We start from the raw sequence: 22859 nt of genomic DNA, 5'->3' as shown, positions 1-22859 counted from the left end.
CCTGCATCCACCACCACGCCGTCGTGTTGCTGGATCTTCATCAACCTCTCCCTCTCCCCTTGCTGGATCAAGGCATGGGAGACGTCCCCGGGCTGTACGTGTGTTGAACGCGGAGGTGCCGTGCGTTCGGCACTTGATCATCGGTGATTTGAATCACGACGAGTACGACTCCATCAACCCCGTTCTCTTGAACGCTTCCGCTCAGCGATCTACAAGGGTATGTAGATGCACTCTCCCTCCCCTCGTTGCTAGTTTCTCCATAGATAGATCTTGGTGATACGTAGGAAAATTTTGAATTTCTGCTACGTTCCCCAACAGTGGTATCAGAGCTAGGTCTATTGCGTAGATTCTATGCACGAGTAGAACACAAAGTAGTTGTGGGCGTTGATTTTGTTCAATATGCTTGCCGTTACTAGTCTTATCTTGATTCGGCGGCATCGTGGGATGAAGCGGCCCGGACCAACCTTACACGTACTCTTACGTGAGACCGGTTCCACCGACAAACATGCACTAGTTGCATAAGGTGGCTAGCGGGTGTCTGTCTCTCCTACTTTAGTCGGATCGGATTCGATGAAAAGGGTCCTTATGAAGGGTAAATAGCAATTGGCATATCACGTTGTGGTTTTGCGTAGGTAAGAAATGTTCTTGCTAGAAACCCATAGCAGCCACGTAAAACATGCAAACAACAATTAGAGGACGTCTAACTTGTTTTTGCAGGGTATGCTATGTGATGTGATATGGCCAAAAGGATGTGATGAATGATATATGTGATGTATGAGATTGATCATGTTCTTGTCAAGGGAATCACGACTTGCATGTCGATAACGAGACAACTTCAAGAAGACATGATGATGGAGATCGTGATGATGGAGATCATGGTGTCATACCGGTGACAAGATGATCATGGAGCCCCAAGATGGAGATCAAAGGAGCTATATGATATTGGCCATATCATGTCACTATTATTTGATTGCATATGATGTTTATCATATTTATACATCTTATTTGCTTAGTACGACGGTAGTAAATAAGATGATCCCTCATTAAAATTTCAAGAAGTGTTCTCCCCTAACTGTGCACCGTTGCTACAGTTCGTCGCTTCGAAGCATCACGTGTTAATCGGGTGTGATAGATCCTTTCGTTCACATACAACGGGTGTAAGAAAGATTTACACATGCAAAAACACTTAGGGTTAACTTGACGAGCCTAAGCATGTGAAGACATGGCCTCGGAACACAGAGACCGAAAGGTCGAGCATGAGTCGTATAGAAGATACGATCAACATGAAGATGTTCACCGACGTTGACTAGTCCGTCTCACGTGTTAATCGGACACGGCCTAGCTCACTCGGATCGTGTAATACTTAGATGACTAGAGGGATGTCTAATCTAAGTGGGAGTTCATAAGATGAACTTAATTATCCTGAACATAGTCAAAAGGATTTTGCAAATTATGTCGTAGCTCACGCTATAGTTCTACTGTTTAGTTATGTTCCTAGAGAAAAGATTAGTTGAAAGTTGATAGTAGCAATTATGCGGACTAGGTCCGTAGACTGAGGATTGTCCTCATTGCTTCTTAGAAGGCTTATGTCCTTAATGCACCGCTCAGTGTGCTAAACCTCGAACGTTGTCTGTGGATGTTGCGAACATCTGACATACACGTTTTGATAACTACGTGATAGTTCAGTTAAACGGTTTAGAGTTGAGGCACCACAGACGTTTTTTGAAACGTCACGAAACATATAAGATGTTTTGAGGGCTGAAATTGGAATTTCAGGCTCGTGCCCACGTCAAGAGGTATAAGACCTCCTTCTAGCCTACATACTAAGGGAGAAAAACTCAATTGTTGAGCCTGTGCTCAGATTGTCTGAGTACAACAATCACTTGAATCAAGTGGGAGTTAATCTTCCAGATGAGATAGTGATGGTTCTCCGAAGTCATTACCACCAAGCTGCTAGAGCTTCGTGATGAACTATAATATATCAGGGACATATATGATGATCCTTGAGATATTCGCGATGTTTGACACCACAAAAGTAGAAATCAAGAAGGAGCATCAATTGTTGATGGTTGGTGAAACCACTAGTTTCAAGAAGGGCAAGGGCAAGAAGGGATACTTCATGAAACGGCAATTCAGCTGCTGCTCTAGTGAAGAAACCCAAGGTTGAACCCAAACCCGAGACTAAGTGCTTCTGTAATAAGGGGAACAGCCACTGGAGCATAATTACCCTAGATACTTGGTAGATAAGAAGGCTGGCAAGGTCGATAGAAGTATATTGGATATACATTGTGTTGATGTGTACTTTACTAGTACTCCTAGTAGCACCAGGGTATTAGATACCGGTTCGGTTGCTAAGTGTTAGTAACTCGAAGTAAAAGCTACGGAATAAACGGAGACTAGCTAAAGGTGAGCTGACGATATGTGTTGGAAGTGTTTCCAATGTTGATATGATCAAGCATCGCACGCTCCCTCTACCATCGATATTGGTGTTAAACCTAAATAATTGTTATTTGGTGTTTGCGTTGAGCATAGACATGATTGGATTATGTCTATCGCAATACGGTTATTCATTTAAGGAGAATAATGGTTACTCTGTTTATTTGAATAATGCCTTCAATGGTCTTACTCCTAAAATGAATGGTTTATTGAATCTCGATCGTAGTGATACACATGTTCATGCCAAAAGATAGTAATGATAGTACCACCTACTTGTGGCACTGCCACGTAAGTCATATCGGTATAAAACGCATGAAGAAGCTCCATGTTGATGGATCTTTGGGCTCACTCGTTTTTGAAAAGTTTGGGACATGCAAACCATGTCTATTGGTATATATGCATGAAGAAACTCCATGCAAATGGACCGTTTTGTACTCACTTGATTTTGAATCACTTGAGACATGCAAATCATACCACATGGGCAAGATGACTGAAAGCCTCGTTTTCAGTAAAATGGAACTAGAAAGCAACTTGTTGGAAGTAATACATTTTGATGTATGCAGTCCAATGAGTGCTGAGGCATGTAGTGAATATCGTTATGTTCTTTCTTCACAGATGATTTGAGTAGACGTTGAGTATATTTACTTGATGAATCACGAGTCTGAATTATTGAAAGGTTCAAGTAATTTCAGTGTGAAGTTGAAAGATCGTCGTGACAAGAGGATAAAAGATCTATGATATGATCACAGATGAATATGTGAATTGCGAGTTTGGCACAGAATTAAGACATTGTGGAAATTGTTTCACAACTAATACAGTCTGGAACACCATAGTGTGATGGTGTGTCCGAACATCATAACTGCACCCTATTGGATATGATGCATACCATGATGTTTCTTATCGAATTACCACAATAGTTTATGGGTTAGGCATTAGAGACAACCACATTCACTTTAAATAGGGCACCACGTAATTCCGATGATATGACACCGTATGAACTATGGTTTAGAGAAACCTAAGCTGTCATTTCTTAAAAGTTTGGGGCTGCAACGCTTATGTGAAAAAGTTTCAGGCTGATAAGCTCAAACCCAAAGCGGATAAATGCATCTTCATAGGACACCCAAAACAGTTGGGTATACCTCCTGTCTCAGATTCGAAAGCAATAAGGGATTGTTTCTAGAATCGGGTCCTTTCTCGAGGAAAAGTTTCTCTCGAAAGAATTGAGTGGGAGGATGGTGGAGACTTGATGAGGTTATTGAACCGTTACTTCAACTAGTGTATAGCAGGGCACAAAGAGTTGTTCCTGTGGCACCTACGCCAATTGAAGTGGAAGCTTATGATATTGATCATGAGACTTCAGATCAAGTCACTACCAAACCTCGTGGGATGACAAGGATGCGTACTACTTCAAGTGGTACGTAATCCTGTCTTGGAAGTCATGTTGCTGGACAACAATGAACCTACGAGCTATGGAGAAGCGATGGTGGGCCCGGATTCCGATAAATGGCTCAAGGCCATATAATCCGAGAGAGGATCCATATATGAAAACAAAGTGTAGACTTTGGAAGAACTACTTGATGGTCGTAAGGCTGTTGGGTACAGATGGATTTTAAAAGGAAGACGGACAATGATGGTAAATGTCACCATTAAGAAAGCTCGACTTGTCGTTAAGATGTTTTCTGACAAGTTCAAGGAGTTGACTACGGTGAGATTTTCTCACTCGTAGCGATGCTAAGAGTCTGTTGGAATTATATTAGCGATTACTGCATTATTTATGAAATCTTGCAGATAGGATGTCAAAACATTGTTTCCTCGACGATTTTCTTGAGGAAAGGTTGTATGTGATACAACCGGAAGGTTTTGTCAATCCTGAAAGATGCTAATAAGTATGCAAAGCTCCAGCAATCCTTCTAAGGACTGGATTAAGCATCTCGGAGTTGGAACGTATGCTTTGATAAGATGATCAAAGTTTTGGGTGTATACAAAGTTTATGAGAAACTTGTATTTCCAAAGAAGTGAGTGGGAGCACTATAGAATTTCTGATGAGTATATGTTTTAACATATTGTTGATCGGAAATGACGTAGAATTTCTCGAAAGCATATAGGGTTGTTTGGAAAGTGTTTTTCAATGGAAAGCCTGGATTAAGCTACTTGAGCATTGAGCATCAAGATCTATAAGGATAGATCAAAACGCTTAATGGTACTTTCAAATGAGCACATACCTTGACATGATCTTGAAGTTGTTCAAGATGGATCAGTCAAAGAAGGAGTTCTTGCCTGAGTTGTAAGGTATGAACTTAAGACTTAAAGCTCGACCACGGCAGAATAGAGAGAAAGGACGAAGGTCGTCCCCTATGCTTAAGACATAGGCTCTACAGTATGCTATGCTGTGTACCGCACCTGAAGTGTGCCTTGCCATGAGTCAGTCAAGGGGTACAAGAGTGATCCAGAAATGAATCACAGGACAGCGGTCAAAGTTATCCTTAGTAACTAGTGGACTAAGGAATTTTCTCGATTATGGAGGTGGTAAAAGAGTTCGTCGTAAAGGGTTACGTCGATGCAAGCTTAACACCTATCCGGATAGCTCTGAGTAGAGATACCGGATACATATAATGGAGCAACAATTCAGAATAGCTCCAAGTAGAACAGTTATTTGGATTAGCTCCAAATAGAACGTGGTAGCTACATCTAGGAGATGACATAGAGATTTGTAAAGCACACACGGATCTGAAAGGTTCAGACCCGTTGACTAAAACCTCTCTCACAAGCAACATGATCAAACCTAGAACTCATTGAGTGTTAATCACATAGTGTTGTGAGCTAGACTACTGACTCTAGTAAACTCTTGGGTGTTAGTCACATGGCGATGTGACCTGTGAGTGTTAATCACATGGCGATGTGAACTAGATTATTGACTCTAGTGCAAGTGGGAGACTGTTGGAAATATGCCCTACAGGCAATAATAAATTGGTTATTATTATATTTCCTTGTTCATGATAATCGTTTATTATCCATGCTATAATTGTATTGATAGGAAACTCAGATACATGTGTGGATACATAGACAACACCATGTCCCTAGTGAGCCTCTAGTTGACTAGCTCGTTGATCAATAGATGGTTACGGTTTCCTGACCATGGACATTGGATGTCGTTGATAACGGGATCACATCATTAGGAGAATGATGTGATGGACAAGACCCAATCCTAAGCCTAGCACAAAGATCGTATAGTTCGTATGCTAAAGCTTTTCTAATGTCAAGTATCATTTCCTTAGACCATGAGATTGTGCAACTCCCGGATACCGTAGGAGTGCTTTGGGTGTATCAAACGTCACAACGTAACTGGGTGACTATAAAGGTGCATTACAGGTATCTCTGAAAGTGTCTGTTGGCTTGGCACGAATCGAGACTGGGATTTGTCACTCCGTGTAAACGGAGAGGTATCTCTGGGCCCACTCGGTAGGACATCATCATATGCGCAATGTGACCAAGGAGTTGATCACGGGATGATGTGTTACGGAACGAGTAAAGAGACTTGCCGGTAACGAGATTGAACTAGGTATTGGATTCCGACGATCGAATCTCGGGCAAGTAACATACCGATAGACAAAGGGAATTGTATACGGGATTGATTAAGTCCTTGACATCGTGGTTCATCCGATGAGATCATCGTGGAACATGTGGGAGCCATCATGGGTATCTAGATCCCGCTGTTGGTTATTGACCGGAGAACGTCTCGGTCATGTCTGCATGTCTCCCGAACCCGTAGGGTCTACACACTTAAGGTTCGGTGACGCTAGGGTTATGAAGATATATGTGTATGCAGTAACCCGAATATTGTTCGGAGTCCCGGATGAGATCCCGGACGTCACGAGGAGTTCCGGAATGGTCCGGAGGTAAAGAATTATATATAGGAAGTGCTGTTTCGGCCATCGGGACAAGTTTCGGGGTTATCGGTATTGTACCGGGACCACCGGAAGGGTCCCGGGGGTCCACCGGGTGGGGCCACCTGTCCCGGGGGGCCACATGGGCTGTAAGGGGTGCGCCTTGGCCTATATGGGCCAAGGGCACCAGCCCCTATAGGCCCATGCGCCTAGGGTTTCCATATGGGAGGAGTCCCATAAGTGAAAGGCACCTCTAGGTGCCTTGGGGGGGAGGGAAACCTCCCTTGGGCAGCCGCACCTAGGAGATTGGATCTCCTAGGCTGGCGCACCAACCCCCTTAGCCCTCCTATATATGGTGGGGGAGAGGAGGAACTTCACACACCAGCCCCTGGCGCCTCCCTCTCTCCCCGTTACGTCTCTCCCTCGTAGTATAGGCGAAGCCCTGCTACTGTGACGCCCTGCATCCACCACCACGCCGTCGTGTTGCTGGATCTTCATCAACCTCTCCCTCTCCCCTTGCTGGATCAAGGCATGGGAGACGTCCCCGGGCTGTACGTGTGTTGAACGCGGAGGTGCCGTGCGTTCGGCACTTGATCATCGGTGATTTGAATCACGACGAGTACGACTCCATCAACCCCGTTCTCTTGAACGCTTCCGCTCAGCGATCTACAAGGGTATGTAGATGCACTCTCCCTCCCCTCGTTGCTAGTTTCTCCATAGATAGATCTTGGTGATACGTAGGAAAATTTTGAATTTCTGCTACGTTCCCCAACACTAGCCGCGTCAGCGACACCGCCCACCTCGTCTTCTCCCGACGCCTCGGTTTCCCGCGGGGAATCAATGGCAAGGTTGTCGCCGGTCAGCTTTGCCATTGATTCCTCACGGGCGACGCGTCACGGGGCGCCGACGCCTCCCCTCCCTCAGACGCGTATACAAGGACGCGGCGCGGCTATATATGGGCCTCGCTCGCCTGTGCTGAGTGCCACCTCCACCTCTCCCGAGCGCCGCCGCCGAGCTCTTCTCCCCAGCCACTCCATCTCCCCGATGGCCGAGCGTTTCCCCGGAGACGAGGCGGCGGCCAACGGCTTCGACCGCCGTTCGCTCCGCGAACAGGAGTCGTGACTCCTGTTCCAGGCGAACATCCCGGCGCCACCGGACATGCGCGCCGGGCCGACGGACTGGAGGCTCAGCAATTGGGGAGTGCCCATTCCCCCGTTGCTCGACGTCGTCGCCAAGCCATCCTACTTCGCCGACGAGGTCGAGATCGCGCGTGCCTCCCTCACCGATGTCGAGCTCTCCCTCCCTCAGTACGCTGCCGACAACCACGCGGCTTGGGCGGCGTACTTCGAGCGCCGCCAGCGGCAGCGGCTGGAGTCCACCAACGGGGCGCTGGTGGTCGGCGTCATCAAGAACAGCGAGGGGCGCCACCTGTGGTGGGGCGTCCCCAGTCGCACGCTTGAGGGCGTGCTGACGCACCTCGAGGGCGGCAACAACCCACCGTTGGCGTACCCCCCGGCGCACCGCCGACGCGACGGGCAATGGGCGCCAAGGAGGTTCGGCTCCTCCTCCTCTTCTTCCTCGTCGCACTCTTCCTCCCAATCCTCCGGCACTCCGACGCAGCTCGGCGTAAAGACCGAGCCCGCGGCGGAGACGCCGCTCGGCCGGCGCACTCACAGTGCCGGCATCGTCATCAGCGAGGGCGGCCGGCGCGCCTCCTCGTCGACTCCTCCCCCGCGCTTCGTCAAGCCGAAGACGGAGCCGGGCCTCGCGCCGGTGAAGACGGAGCCGGGGCTGGCGCCGGTGAAGATGGAGCAAGGCGAGGTCGAGCTCGACGACGATGCGGCCCTCTAATGGGCGCGCCAGGACTCCCTGAAGATGGCGAGGGAGCGCCAGTGCGCCGCCCTGCAGCCTTCGCGCAGCACCGCCGAGTCCGCGACGAAGGAGGAGTCGTCATCATCGAGGACAGCGACGACGACGACGACGCGCCGCCGCCACCACCACCAGCCGGGGAGGGGTCCAGCAGGGGCGCCCGAGTCAAGGAGGAGAAGGCCGACAATGACGGCGACGACGGCGACTTCTCGGCCTTCAACAAGTTTTTTTTATTAGTTTTTACATGTAATGGCAACTACTCGACTTAAATCGGCGAATATAGTAAGCCCAAATTTGCCAAAATTTGACGTGTTTAGCCGAACTTTGCCTAAATTTGCTACACCGTTTTTTTTGCCGCGCCTGGGGCCGGCCATAGGGCGGCGGCTGAAGGCCAACTCGCCCAGGCCCATTTTTTGCGCCGGGTCACCCCAGACGACGATTTTAGACGCACTCTGGTGGCCAACGCTGGAGATGCTCTAAGCTACACCGAAGCGCAGTCCCTGGATGGTGCACTCGAGTGAGTCGTGTGTTTGCCTCTGGAAGAAACTCGCTAGCTAATTAGCTTATGTACGTACGCTACAGAGGTGTGTTAATTTGCTATGTTCGTTAACAAATCGATCCAGTTGACTCACGTTGACTTGACTGATCCAGTCGAGTGATTCGATTCGGTTCGGTTCCAGCACGGACGGCCCTCCCTCCTCCTGTTGACTTGACTCATGTTGCCCCGCAGAAGAAAGAAACTTGACTGATGTTGACTTATGTTTTTTCTGTCGAATGATGTTGACTTACGTTGGTTGGGGAGGCAGCCAAACTCACTCAGAAAACAAGCAAAACGACACCCCCCCCCCTCTCTCTCTTTTTTGCCAACATATAAATGTCTACTGGTTTTCTTCTTCTTTTTTACTAATTACATTATTGATACTCCCTTCATTCCTAAATATAAGACCTTTTAGAGATTTAAATATAGACTACATACGAAGCAAAATGAGTGAATCTACACTCTAAAATATGACTATATAAACATGTATGTAGTCCGTATTGAAATATCTAAAAGGGTTTATATTTAGAAACGGAGGGAGTGGAACGAACGAGAGATGGCAGCTAGCTCTCGTTTGTGGACGCGCACCTTCTTTCATTCCATTCCATTCCATCCCGACCTGTTTTTTCTGCCAACCATCCAAACAACGCAACACATCACATTTCTCTCTTCTCTTCTCGTCGCCATCGTCATCCATGACGAACACCGCCTTCTCACCCTACCCCAACTTCTCGCTGCCATCACCGAGGCCAACTTCTGCGACCTAGCGCTCCAGCTGAGTTACTCGGTTTACCGAAAGTGGTAATCAAATGTCACACGGAAGATGTTGATCTGTTCACTAGTGATAGTTGCGGCAGTGGTGGGTAGAGTAGAGCGCCCACCATTGAAAGCTTATGCACGTAAATTAAAAATTTGCAGCCTTTGTGCTGTCATGCAGGGGCGGGCGGGAAAAACCGGGGGCCCTGTGCAAAACTAAAAAATGGGCTCTTTCTCACTAAAAAAATGAACTAACCAGCAATTATAATGTATATATATCTCGCATAAAAAGTTTTATAATGTATATAATATAATGTCTTACATAACAATTGGACCTATAAAAAATCAAACCTACTATCTGTCTCTGTCTGACCATCTCTAGAATCATTGTAAGGAACAATTGCAGGTGCAAGGGTAGAAGGATCAACAGACTGATACCGGATGACATTTGCGGTGCTTCTTTTCTAACAAATTTGTCCACGCCACCTTTATAAGATTTATTAATTAAATTATGTTTAATTAAAAAATCAACGTGGAATTGGACGAACCTATCTATGAGTCTCCCACGCCCCCTTGTGTTTTCGACGACGGGGTAGTACTCGTACTCGTGAAAGAACAGTACCAAAGCACTACACAGGCCGAGGCAACACAGATGCCTATGCCCCCCGCGACGGACGCGCCATGGTCGAGCTTGGTTCCACGATAGTTTCTCTGGGAGAACGCCATGAGGCCGATTAAGATGAGGATTAGCGCGACAGCGAAGGAGAACAGCATCCACGTGCACGCTAACCCGATGTGCTCGCTCGGCTCCCCCACCATCGCCGCGAGCTCGTCGTCGTCCTTCTTGGGACCTGCAGGATTCTCGACGTCGGCCATCGACCTCCTTCTTTTGCTAGGCTGACCCTCGGTCGACGGTCGATCGAGCTACTCTAGTAGGCAGGGGCGTCGACGATGAGATGCGATCGTTGAAAAAGAGAAGAGGTAGCCTGCGTCCTAACAACGTGTATTTATCTGTTGCTTAAGCCGATACTTTGGGAGCACGTAACTAGAAGGCAGGAGTTGTAACGGACATCACGCGAGAGCACAGACCTGCTCTTGTACGTGCAGTGTGCTACTCCCGTCCGTTCTCTGCTGCAGCCGCCGAATTTTGGTCCCAGTTGGAGTCCTTCCATTGGATATACTGTACACCGTACTGACGTTGACTTGGCTGATCCAGTCGAGTGGTTCGATTCGGTTCCAGCACGGACGTACTCACGTACGGCCCTCCCTCCTCCTGTTGACTTGACTGATGTTGACTTACCTTTTTTTTCCGGAATGATGTTTTTTTAAATAAACATCACACTTTATTGATTAGAAATACCAGTTACATCGTCAAAAAGAAAAGATACAATGTTATTCATAGGCTCCTCACACCAATCCCTAGTCTTGGAAAATTTCGCTAACCTAGCAAGTTCATGAGCAACCTTATTTGCATCCCTATTACAATGGGCAGCACTACGCGCTGGTGCGCTGGCACAAATTTGGGCCGGTCCGCACGCAGTCGTACGATCCAGCGTACATCAGCCGTTCGATGCCCCACGTCATCATCTTCTTCCCTGTCTCTGCATACAAAAAACAGAACGCGGTGCCTGCGCAGGCGTCGCCCCCGCCAAGCTCGTAGCAGTAGCCAAAAGAGGGCATCGTTCATGGCGCCACTGCTCACGACGGCAGGCCTGCCCTGTCGTCTCCGGCGACGGTGCTTACTGGAGAACCTCCTCCTGTCGTCGATTTCAGTTGGAGATCTCGTCGAGGACCCCCTGGTCAAAACTTCCCCCTCGACCGATTGCAACTCTAGTCGTTGATGCCCCATGGTTGCAGTGCCACGGCGCGCCGCCCGCCGGCCCTCGTCGTTGACGCGTGAGTTTCTGCCAACGAGGGCTAGTCGGCTACCAATCACAACGTGAATGGGATGTAGCAAAAAAACATCGGTAGTGTAGCAAAAAGAGAAGGCGGTTGCAGCAAAAATCATCGTCGTTGCCGTCGTCCGCAGCTTTTCCATGAATGGATATAGCAAATCATCCTGCCGGTCATAACAAAAAGAGATCGCGGTTGTAGCAAAATCATCATCGCCAATTATAGTAGAAAACAGAGTAGCGCACGCCATGGTAATGGTTGCAACTCTGACACCGTCCGGTTCCAGCCCACGGTGACCACTGTTGCAACATCAGTAGCATAGCAGCCCCCGGCTCGCCGCAGGTTGGAGTGCCAGGCAACAAAAATCTTTCATTTGTCGGTTGAAGCAAAAAATCACTAGGTTCCAGCAAAAACTAAAGTTGGTTCCAGCAAAACATAGTCGGCAGGTAAAACTCCCAGTGGATGATTGTAGCAAAAAAAAAGCTAGTTCCAGCAAAAACATACACTGGTTCCAACAAAAAAGGTTACCATCAGCGGCGAGGGCGCGTCGTGTTCCAACACATTGCATGGCAGGCAGCAATTACCGCTGCTGGTTCCCGCTCTGGGCTGCCCCGGTTGCGGCAAAAGGGCTTCGTTGTTCCAGCATCTCGTAACCGTGTGGTCACCATGAGCAGCTGGGGGCTTCCAGCATTTGCCACCGTGGTTCCAGCATCTGGAAGCCACAGTTCCACCGTTTATAATCGCGGGTTGTAGCACCGCGGAGCTGCATGACGCAGTCACCGTCGATTCACCATCGATGTAGCCCAGCGTCGATGCGGCACATCCACCATGGGGACTCTGCTCGCTCTCTTTTGCAACAAAACAGCATGGATGGGAAGGGCGAAGGGGTTGGCTGATCGGCCATGGCCGGCTCCCAGTAGCAGCCGCCGGTGCCAAATCTCATGGAGAGGGATTTCTCTCGCTGGAGAAAGAGAGACAGAGATGGAGGGGATGGGAGTGGCGGAGGGAAAGGATAAGGGAGGGAGGTGGAGAAGAAGATAAAATAGAGAGGAAAAAAGAAAAAAAAAGAAAAAATGCATGTGTGGTGGAAGAACAAACTTTTTCACATACCCCAATTTAATATTTTTTGCTGAGAGCTAATCACACATCCAAATGTCCTAAAATTTCACACGAACATCACGCACTCAGTCATCTTTCTCCACACAAAAATGGAATGGTTTGAATTTATTTAGTATTTTTAACAAAAAAAATGTTCACTCCCGGGCTCATCTGGGCCTGGGAGCCAAAATGCCTCTCTCGTTAAGATTTAAGATTTTTCTACACATCATTTCTCTTCACCGGCGACCGATGCATAGCCGCCTCGATCGTGTCCCAATCCTTTCCGGTGAGGGTACCGCCGAGGCACAAAATAGTAGACCGGAATAGTATATTTGCATGAACAGTAACTCATGGGAAAATTAAGTCCTTGATTGATTACTATCCTTTTTTTACACCACCACATTAGTGAATAGTGCACCAACAATTACGCGAACAAAATCCGGAACACTATCCAAATAAAACCCAATACCCCAAATAAACTGAAACAGTAAACCTGAATAATCTGGAACAGTAAAACCAGTGAAACAGAACAACACTTGAATAAACCGAAAACATTAACCCATCCAACCATAAACCAGAACAGTAACCGACTTGTAACCCAGAGCAATACACCCAAATAAACCGGAACAACAAAAATAGTGAATCAACACTATGGATTCACATGAGGAGTAATCCAGAAGAACTACCAAAAAAACTAAGACTCCTTCGCCCTCGGTGCGTTCACCTACGCAAGGAGAATAGCCGATGTTGTTGCCGTCGTCTACCTGCTCGCCTTCTCCTTCCCCGTGGCCAACCAGATCGAGGCTTCAACCACAATGCAGTCATTGAAGCCACCTCTACGATGTGTTCCATCACGGCAGTGCAGAACAGGAACATTCGGGAAGGTGATTTAACAACATAAAGAAAATTTAAAAGAAATGAAGCATAAACAAGTTCATGAACAAAAATTTGTACTCATGAAATTGGCACCAGAAATGTCAAGCCAATGTCAAGTGTATTAGAAACCTTTGTCAAATCAGAAGGGAACACATTAATCACCATCTATTGACAATGCAACTAACCACTTTCAAATCTAGCTTGGCATTTCAAAGCTACTAGTACAAATATTATTTCTTGACACACCTTTATGTACAAAAATCATAAATGCTTTCTGAATAGTACCCAAGACAGTACACATAAATCTACCATGAAGCACATAACAAGAGTTGCAACCCAAATGCGATTTATAGACCAAGATTGCAGGTACACATATATTGCACCAACATATTCAAGTACTCCCTCCGTCCGGAAATACTTGTCATTGAAATGGATGTATCTAGATGTATTTTAGTTCTAGATACATCCATTTTCATCCATTTTGATGACAAGTAATTCCGGACGGAGGGAGTAGGTGTTATAGTTGCAGTAGAACTATCCAGCACTGGAATTAGGTTCCGTATACGAACAGCTCATGAACAAAGGGATTGACAACCCTCTTGCCAAGTTGGGTGCAAGCATTTATTTTGTTTGTGTGTAGGTGCAGCTTATCTTGTTTGCTTTGGACATAGGGGGTGTTTGGTTTAGAAGTCCTAGGACTTTTTCTAGTCCCAGGGACTAATCAAAAAAGACTCTCTAGTAGAGTCTTTTTCTAGTCCCTATAGGAAAAGTCCCTCCCGTTTGGTTCCTAAGGACTTTTTAGGGGCTTTTTCTAGTCTTTGGGACTAAAAAGTCCCTGAACCAAACACCCCCATAGTCTAGGAGGTTGACGACATCTGGATGAGTATATTGGTGTGAGTAATTAAAAATTCATAAATTGAATGCGACGTAGGCTTGAGATGATTGACATAGAATGAAAGGCAAAATAAATCATTCAGGAAGCGCGAGTCAAGCTCTTGTTTATCTGAATGAATTTTTATTTGTTGTTGTGGTCGTATGTGTTCGGCTAAAAGAGGTCTAATTGTTGAAGGCGTGAAAAAAGCACGGTCGAATGCCGGGTATGTGCGTGCACGGCACGTCCATCATTGTGCATGTGAATATACTTGCAGCCCAAAGGTCCATCCTTCCTTTTAATTCACCTCATCCTTTCCTTTTTAATAGGAATTAGAAATCCCACAATTCTGTTCCAGGAATTTATTATTCCTTTTTTTGCGAAGTATTATTATTATTCCTTTTTAGTTCGCCCAATCCTTCATTATAGCCCAAAGACAGCCACAATTCCGTTTGACCATGAAGATCCTTCCTTTATACCCCCTCATCACAAGGGAAGCCCATAATCTTCCTATTTTAATAGCCTCATCTTTCCTTTTTTAATACCACAAAGACAGCCCGCAATTTTGTTAAATATGGAGATACATCCTTCCTTCATACCGACAATTCACACTGTTATCTGTAAGGCTTCTTGTTATATTACGTGAAGCATGCATGTCCTATATAAATTGGTATAAATATATATCTAAATGAGCGAGGTGGTATTATTGAACATGAATTAACGATAGCTCAGTTGGTCGTAGTCGCTGCCTATTCGATAGGGCTTGAAGTCACGGGTTCAATCTCCAACTTTAACATTTTTTTCCAGCGTGGCTCACGGTCCAAAATAAAAGGCCCATCCATGGCCCATAAAAGAGGCCAGCCGTGGAGAGATTTGAGGGCCCAGCAGGGGAGCTCCTAACCGGCGCTCTCAGCGCCGGTTTTGATTATTGGTGCTCGAAGGTGGTGGTACATGGGCCGGCCCAGCAACACTGTTCTCTCGCTCCCAGGCAGCGTAAAAAAAATGAACACAATAAGTAGCGATATGGTGGATTGAACTCGCGCCACGAGTACAACGATCGAGCACGGCTAGCCACCACGCCAACTAGGTACTGGCGACTAATTACAGGACAATCAATCTAAGAGCAGAGTTATATCGTTTACTGGTTTCTCAAAAAAAAAGGTATATCATTTACTGTAGCGCTTTGATTCTTGAATTATTTCAAAACATTTTTGGAAAATGTGTTTTTCAAAGTAAAAAAAATATATTTTAAGTTCACATATTAAAATAACTCGCGTATTAAAATAAAAAGAACAAATAAAAAAAACTTAATGTATTCAAAAAAGTTTACAAATACAAAAAGTCATTAAAAATTAAAAAGTACACTAATTTGGGAAACAGTTCATGAATTTGAAAAGGAGTTCATCATTTTTCAAAAATGTTCACGAACTTTTTTGGAAAAAATATTGGTGGTCGAATTTGAAAACAAAATCATGAAAAAAGTTCATCAAAAATGAAAAAGTTCATCGACTCACAAAAAAGTTCATCGATTTTGAAAAAAGTTCATCAAATTTGTAAAAGAGTTCATCAACTTCGAAAAAAGTTCATCAAGTTTGAAAAAAGTTCATCGAGTTATAAAAAAGTTCATCAACTTTGAAAAAAGTTCATCAAATTTGAACAATAGTTCATCAACTTCGAAAAAAGTTCATCAAGTTTGAAAAAAGTTCATTGAATTTGAAAAAATTCATAAAATATTATAAAATACGTGCACGCATTTTTGAAAACAAAAAAAGTAAAAATTTCATCACTTTTGAAAAATAGTTCATGAATTTTAAAAAATATTCACGCTTTTATTTAAAAGAAAAAGAACCAAACAAAAGCTGTTCTGAGAAAAAAAAGAAAAGAAAGAGAACTATTGCTAGAAAAAAGGAAAAGGAAAGAACAAATGAAGGAAAAATCAGTTACCAAACAGATGTGGCGGGGGTTGCGAGTTAGTTGACCTTAGTGTACGATAAATCTGGCGACCACGGTTCGAATCACGCCACCTCTCAGTTTTTGCGTTTTAACAGAAAAAAAACAAAGTAGAACGGGCCGGCCCAGCGAGGCGGAGGGGTGTGCGCCCGTTTGCGAAACCTGAAGAAACGGGCGCAGCGGGCGCCGTTTAGGATTTGCCGCCCAGCAGATTGTTTCATCGATACGCATGTAAATTTTGATCGAGACTGACTTCATGTATATAAACTGGTATAACGGTTTTTTAGTACCACCTCGCGTACATATTTTAAATTTAAATTGAAAGCGTAAATTTACGGGAAAAAATTTATTGTGACGGTGAACCTGAGACTCAACCCGTACTTTATTATTAGGGAAAAGATTTAGGGCATCTTTAAAACGGACCCTTAAACCATCCACAACCGTCTGGACTGCGGTGTAGACGTGTTTAGCCATCCAATGCCGTTATGTATCGGTCCATCGAGCGGTCCGGATGCATTTTCTCCACAAACTGAGAGGGTGGCGTTGGGGATCTCCTGCGGGTGTCCGGACAACAGACATGTAGGACCGGCACCATCGACCCACCCAAAACCCCTCTCCGACCCGCGCCTCCATCCTCCCATTTTTTCTCGTGCCTTCGCCGCTGCTCCACCACCCCGGCCGTCCCACCACACCCCCGGCGAAACTTGACGAGTCTGTCACCTCCAACGGTAGGCTCCACGCCGCTGCTTCTCCTTCGCCGTCGTTCCACGACTCTCCTCCAACCGCCGCACAGGTACCATCCGCTCCAACGACACTCACTGTGTCAGGCAACTGTTCAGTGAAATGCCCGTGCTAAATTCCTTTGTCCCTTCTTCTTTGAAGCAATGGATTTGGATTTGAAATACATATATGAGCACTATGTTGAGTCGTCCAACGGCTCATCCAACGAGGACTACACAGATGAGGCGGTGATGATAAGGCGGTTCTTGCAGACGCGGAGCGTGCGGAAGAGCATGTTCTCAGATTCAATGGATTGATCAAGAGTCATTGAGTGCTCAACTGCAACTGGGTGTGCGGCCATTTGATGCTGATGGACAACTACTTTACCCGCGACGCCCTCTTCCCTCATCCGTGCTACTCCCATTCCTGCCCTATTGAATACTCTAAAAAAATAAAAAAAATGAAAATAAAAAATGAAAACAAATAAACCATGCATTTCAATCTTCTCTTGCCATACATGCATGGGCAACCGCCATATTTGGTTAGCGGTGAAAACCTTATCGACGGTGACCGCTGCAGCCGCCATTTTCCCTTCTTGAAGGCGTCGATTTTGCAATTGTTTCCCTCCCTTCCAAGCTCTCAGATCCCGAGAGAAATCTTGGACCCGGGGTTCCCCGTGTAAGATGGTGTCGACGACTCTACGCCGTTTCCTCCTTGGGGGCATCTTGTTGGATTACTTCTGCTTCGGGTGGACTTGCCTCTTGCTGCTTCATCTCCACCTCGGCTTCGATCTTGGCTGGTCATTGTTCTTGGCGACTCGAGTGCAGCTTGCTTGGACGTCCTGGGGTGGCCTCGACGACACGCTGCCCTTCGACCTCGGCAGCAGTACACCGGTGCTGCGCCCTTCGGTCTCGGTGGTGCGTTGCCTTCTCGGCTTCGCCTGCGGCACACCGGTGCCACCGCTCGAACTCGGCTATCCGATGCCCTTCGTTCACGTCAGTGATGCTTCTCGATATGCTTCTACTTTGGTGTTGCCATTCCGCAGGGCTGTGCTTCATGGTGGCCCGGACGACATTTCGCGTGGACATCCTGGGGTGGCCTTCGGCAGCACGCTGCCTTTCGACCTCGGCGACGGTACACCGATGCCGCGCCCTTCGGTCTCGGTGGTGCGTTGTATTTTGTCTTTGCCGGCGCACACTGGTGTCGCCGCACGAACTCGGCAATCCGACGCCCTTCGTTCGTGCCAGTGATGTTCCATTGCGAGTTGTTGTTGTGGTGGTGCCCATCTTTTTCTCCCTAGGCCTGGTTGGTTCATTGTCAGTGGTGGAGCAAGCTGCTCAGCGGAGCTCGCTACCCGAGATGTCGGCCTTCAGGGGTTTCGGTTTGGTTCTGTTGCCAACCTTCCCCTCCATTTGTTTCTCTCTTTCTAGTTTTGGGCTTTCTATTGATGCCTTCCTCTGTAATCTCTTTTGCGCCTTTGTGCGCTTACATGTATCTGTACTGATTGCCAAGTTACCTTTGAGTGGGAATATAACAAACGGTGGGGCTTTTTGCCCCCCCCCCACCCCCGTCAATCTCGGAAAAAAAATTATTTGGCCAGCGGTACGCTCGCCGGTCATCTATAGCCGATTCCTTCAAATTTGGCTCCTCAAAGTCGTCGGCCCTTATTTGTCATGTATACAGCCATGTCCTTCATTTTGTCATTATATTGGCCGGTCATATACATGTGATTGATAGAAAGGAGAGAGAGGAAAGAAAAGGAAAAAATAAAGAGAAAAGATGGTCCAGGATGGATCGTGTCCTACGTAGCGGACTGACCGGGCGCGTCCACGAGCCCTCATATACTTCATGTATATGGTCTGAGTATGAGTGTTTATGGACTGACAGGACATATGGGGACAAACTATAGGGAGGTCCGGTTAGGCCACATTTTTCCTTGAACAATGCCACACATACAACATCATCTGACCAATTTATGCACGATGATATTAATCAAGCCGTTGGTGTGAAGAAGTAGCATCCAAAACATCGTCTGATTTTGCATCATGCATAAATCGGGTATGCGTCCGTCATGTGTAAAGTAGTTTAGTTTTTGTATTCGTCATTTTTTTAAATTATATAAATTAAACAGACCAAACAAAAGACGAAATGAGAAAAACAAAAAACACTGGGCCCGACCCATCTCACTGGGCCTGACCCATCTCATGTTGTAGACATGGGTGACGCGTATAGCTGGCAACAATCAATGCAAATGTGTCTAAAAAAACAATCGATGCAAATTTGTCTAAAAAACAATCGATGCAAATTTGTCCCAAAAAAACAATTGATACACCTACCCCTAAAAAAACAAGCGATACGCATTACGCTAAAAAAATGCCAATTATTATTGGGAGAATTGCATTTTTACCCCTAGTTGGTTCTTACCCACGGGTTTTGCCCTTACTTTTCGAGCTTGCTCAGTTTTGCCCTTACTTTTTCCGTCGAGGTCACTCGAATGCCCTTTGACCGTTTGACCAAAACTTTGAAAATTCATAATTAATTCATATCAACTCAGAAAAATGCAAATAAGATATCAAAATGTTTAGATAAACATTATCTTTATGTGCATATCATTTGCATTCAGGACAAAAGCACCCTTTAAACTACCTGAGGTAATTAATGTTATTAACATTATTAAAATTAAAAAGGTATAAACAATATTTTTTTCATGAATAAAAATTACATGCAAATGCAGGTGATGTTTTTTGAACATCCTGATATCTTATTTGCATTTTCTGAGTTCGTATCAACTTGTTATGAAATTTCCAAATAATGGTCAAAGTCATTAAAACATTCTTAACAAGATGATACGAACTCAGAACAATGCAAATAAGATATCTGGATGTTCAGAAAACATCACATACATTTGCATGTAATTTTTATTCATGAAAAAAAATATTGTTTATACATTTTTATTTTTAATAATGTTAATAACATTAATTACCTCAGGTAGTTTAAAGGGTGCTTTTGTCCTGAATGCAAATGATATGCACATAAAGACAATGTTTATCTGAACATTTTGATATCTTATTTTAATTTTTCTGAGTTTCATATGAATTAGTTATGAATTCTCAAAGTTTTGGTCAAACGGTCAAAGGGCATTCGAGGGACCACGACGGAAAAAGTAAGGGCAAAACTGAGCAAACTCGAAAAGTAAGGGCAAAACCCGTGGGTAGGAACCAACTAGGGGTAAAAATGCAATTGTCCCATTATTATTCGGCGCCCAATGCGCCACTTATAGGCAAATTGGTAAAAGGTGCACAACCCCTGCGTCAATTGTCACATACATTATGTTTCTTTCTTCCCTTTTTTGTGTGGAGTTTACCAGTGGTTTTTTATTGCCTTTTTTGTTTCATTTTCGTTTTATTTTTTGGTTGTGTCTATTCCTTTTTATTATATTTTATGTATTTTGATTAATTTTTCAAACTTCTCTCCAACTCATGGACTTTTTCCCAATTCATGAACTTCCTAAAATTTGCATTATCATTTCAAATCCGTTATTTTCATAAATTAACAAAATTTGTAAAATGAACTTTTTTTTAAATCCACTAACATTTTCGAAATAATTGATTTCCAATTCAAGAACTTTTTTTCATGTTTTGTCAACTTTTTTCAATTTCATGAACTTTTTCAAATTTTGAACATTCCTCAAATTCGTATTTTTTTTAGGTTTGCAAAGTTTTATAAAAAATTGTGAACTTTTTCAAAGTAATGAACTTTTTCTAAATTCATGAATTCTAGATTTTTTTTCAAATTGATGAATGTTTTTCAAATTCATGGATGTTTTTAGATTTTGCAATCATTTTTTGAACGTGTGAATTTGTTTTCATCTATTTTGTAAAAATCGACGGTCAACAACCTAGTCAACAGTCAATGGTCTGCCATGCTCCATTGAGCCGCTGACGATGGCGAGACCCTGCGCACCCGCCGCACGTCTTCTTTCCCTCTCCTTCCTTCATCTTCCCTCTCTCATTTTGTTTTCTCTCTGCAGATCGCCATGGCCACCGCCCACTTGACCTTCGCAACTGCACGAGATGTGTGAATATTTTGCAATTTAAATATGTGTGAACATTTCTTCGAATTCACAACATTTTGTTTTTTATATTTGTGATTTTTTTTCAAATTGTTAATTGAAACAACCAAACAAAAGATGAAATGAGAAAAATAAAACAAATTGATGTGCGCCATCTTACGGGGCCCAGCCCATCTCACAACAAACGACATGGAACATTTCTCAAAAAAAGAAAACAAGCGATACGAATCAGCGCCCTTGCCAGTACCTATTCAGCGCCCACTGCGCTACATATAGCCAAATTGGTAAAAGGCGAACTCCCCCAGCGTGCACAGAGGTTTCCAAAGTGGGTCGGGCCATCAGCGTAATAGTTTTACGAAATAGTTTTGTTCCTTTCCAACCTTCTTATGTGGGGTTTTCCGTCGGTTTTTGTTTTGTTTTCTTTTATTTTTTGGTTGTCTCTTTTCTTTTTGTATTTTCATTTTTTCCTTATTTTTTGCATTTTGTTACTTTTTAAACATCTCTCAAACTCATGATCTTTTCTCCCAATTCATGAACTTCTTCAAATTTGTGATTGATTTTCAAATCCATGATTTTTTGTCAAATTTAGAAACTTTTTTTTAAATGGTTAACTTTTTTAAAAATACAAACTTTTTTATTTTTGAATACTTAGACTTTTTCGAATTTGAGAACATTTTTTCAAATGTGTACTATTTTCGAATATATGTTTTATTTCAAATTCATGAGCCTTTTAGGTTTGTTAGTTTTTTCAAATGTGGACAAGCATGGTTCCATTTCTGTCAGAGTTACCATCTTACTGCCGTCATAGTAGAGCCTACAAATACATGGCAGATTTGTATTTTCTAGTCCCTACTGTATTGAAAGAAAGACATGATTTTTTCTGGTGCGTAGACAGATTTCAGCTTCTCATCAATATCTTTCTTGTGTATTTTCTGTGACCATATCTTCCTACATGTTCCTACAATTCTACGTAACCTAAGAAGCTGCATAATTTTCAATACATTTGGTATGAATGTTGTGTTGTTATTCTAGGCTGATATGCTCTTCTTTCCTAATGCGATTTCCTCATGGAGGCACACAAGAGACCGGCATTTGGTGTGCGCAGGGAAGAAGGCGCCCATCATCATCAGCAAGTCTGTCGGCATGCACCGGTACTCACTCTGACGCCGCCTGCCCTGCCCATCCGGTGGCTTCTTCTTCGACTCCAGCATTGGTAAGCCACTGGTTCCTCTCCTCTTTCTTTCTCTCATGCTCTATATGCCTATGGCCACCAAGCCGTTCTAAATTTTGTGCTAGAAAGAATCATGTACGTGTTCACCAATTGGGTCATGTTCTGTTTGTATTTTTGTTCTTGAAATGTGTGTGTGCTTGGCAAATGACCAAGGCAGGCAGGTAGCTTAGATATTCCCATTTGTACCTGCCTTGTCATCTAAAATCACCGCAATGTACACATGAAAATGTTTTTTTCACATGCATTTTATCAACATATCTTTTCCTTTTTGACAGACTGTGCAACATGAACACATGCAGAGTGAAAGCTTTGCTTAAAACCATTTAAATTTCCCTTGATAGAAGTAGTAGTCATGTTTCTTCTTTCCAAAGTATTGAAGTAATGGACATAAGAGTAGAGTGGGCATAAGAGTTATCACTGGAATGTGGTGCATTAGTTTATTTTTTATCTATGTTTTTTTGCGGTTTTTTTATCTATGTTGAGTAATCGCAAGCAGCATCTATGTTGAGTTCTGAGATCTAGTGCATTAGTTCATATTTCTTCTGATACACATGCCCTTGTTTTCAACTTTGTGCTCTCATATTTTGATGTTAACATCAAACATGATCTAAACACGTAGGAATTGCTAATGCAGCAAGGGAGGAAGAAGGGCATAGTGGCATCAC

The sequence above is a fragment of the Triticum urartu genome, chromosome 2A (assembly GCF_056163025.1).
Source record: "Triticum urartu cultivar PI428250 chromosome 2A, HENAU_Tu73, whole genome shotgun sequence".
Taxonomy (NCBI): domain Eukaryota; kingdom Viridiplantae; phylum Streptophyta; class Magnoliopsida; order Poales; family Poaceae; genus Triticum; species Triticum urartu.
The sequence above is the reverse complement of the archived record's forward strand: the minus strand, read 5'-3'. Positions refer to the sequence as shown.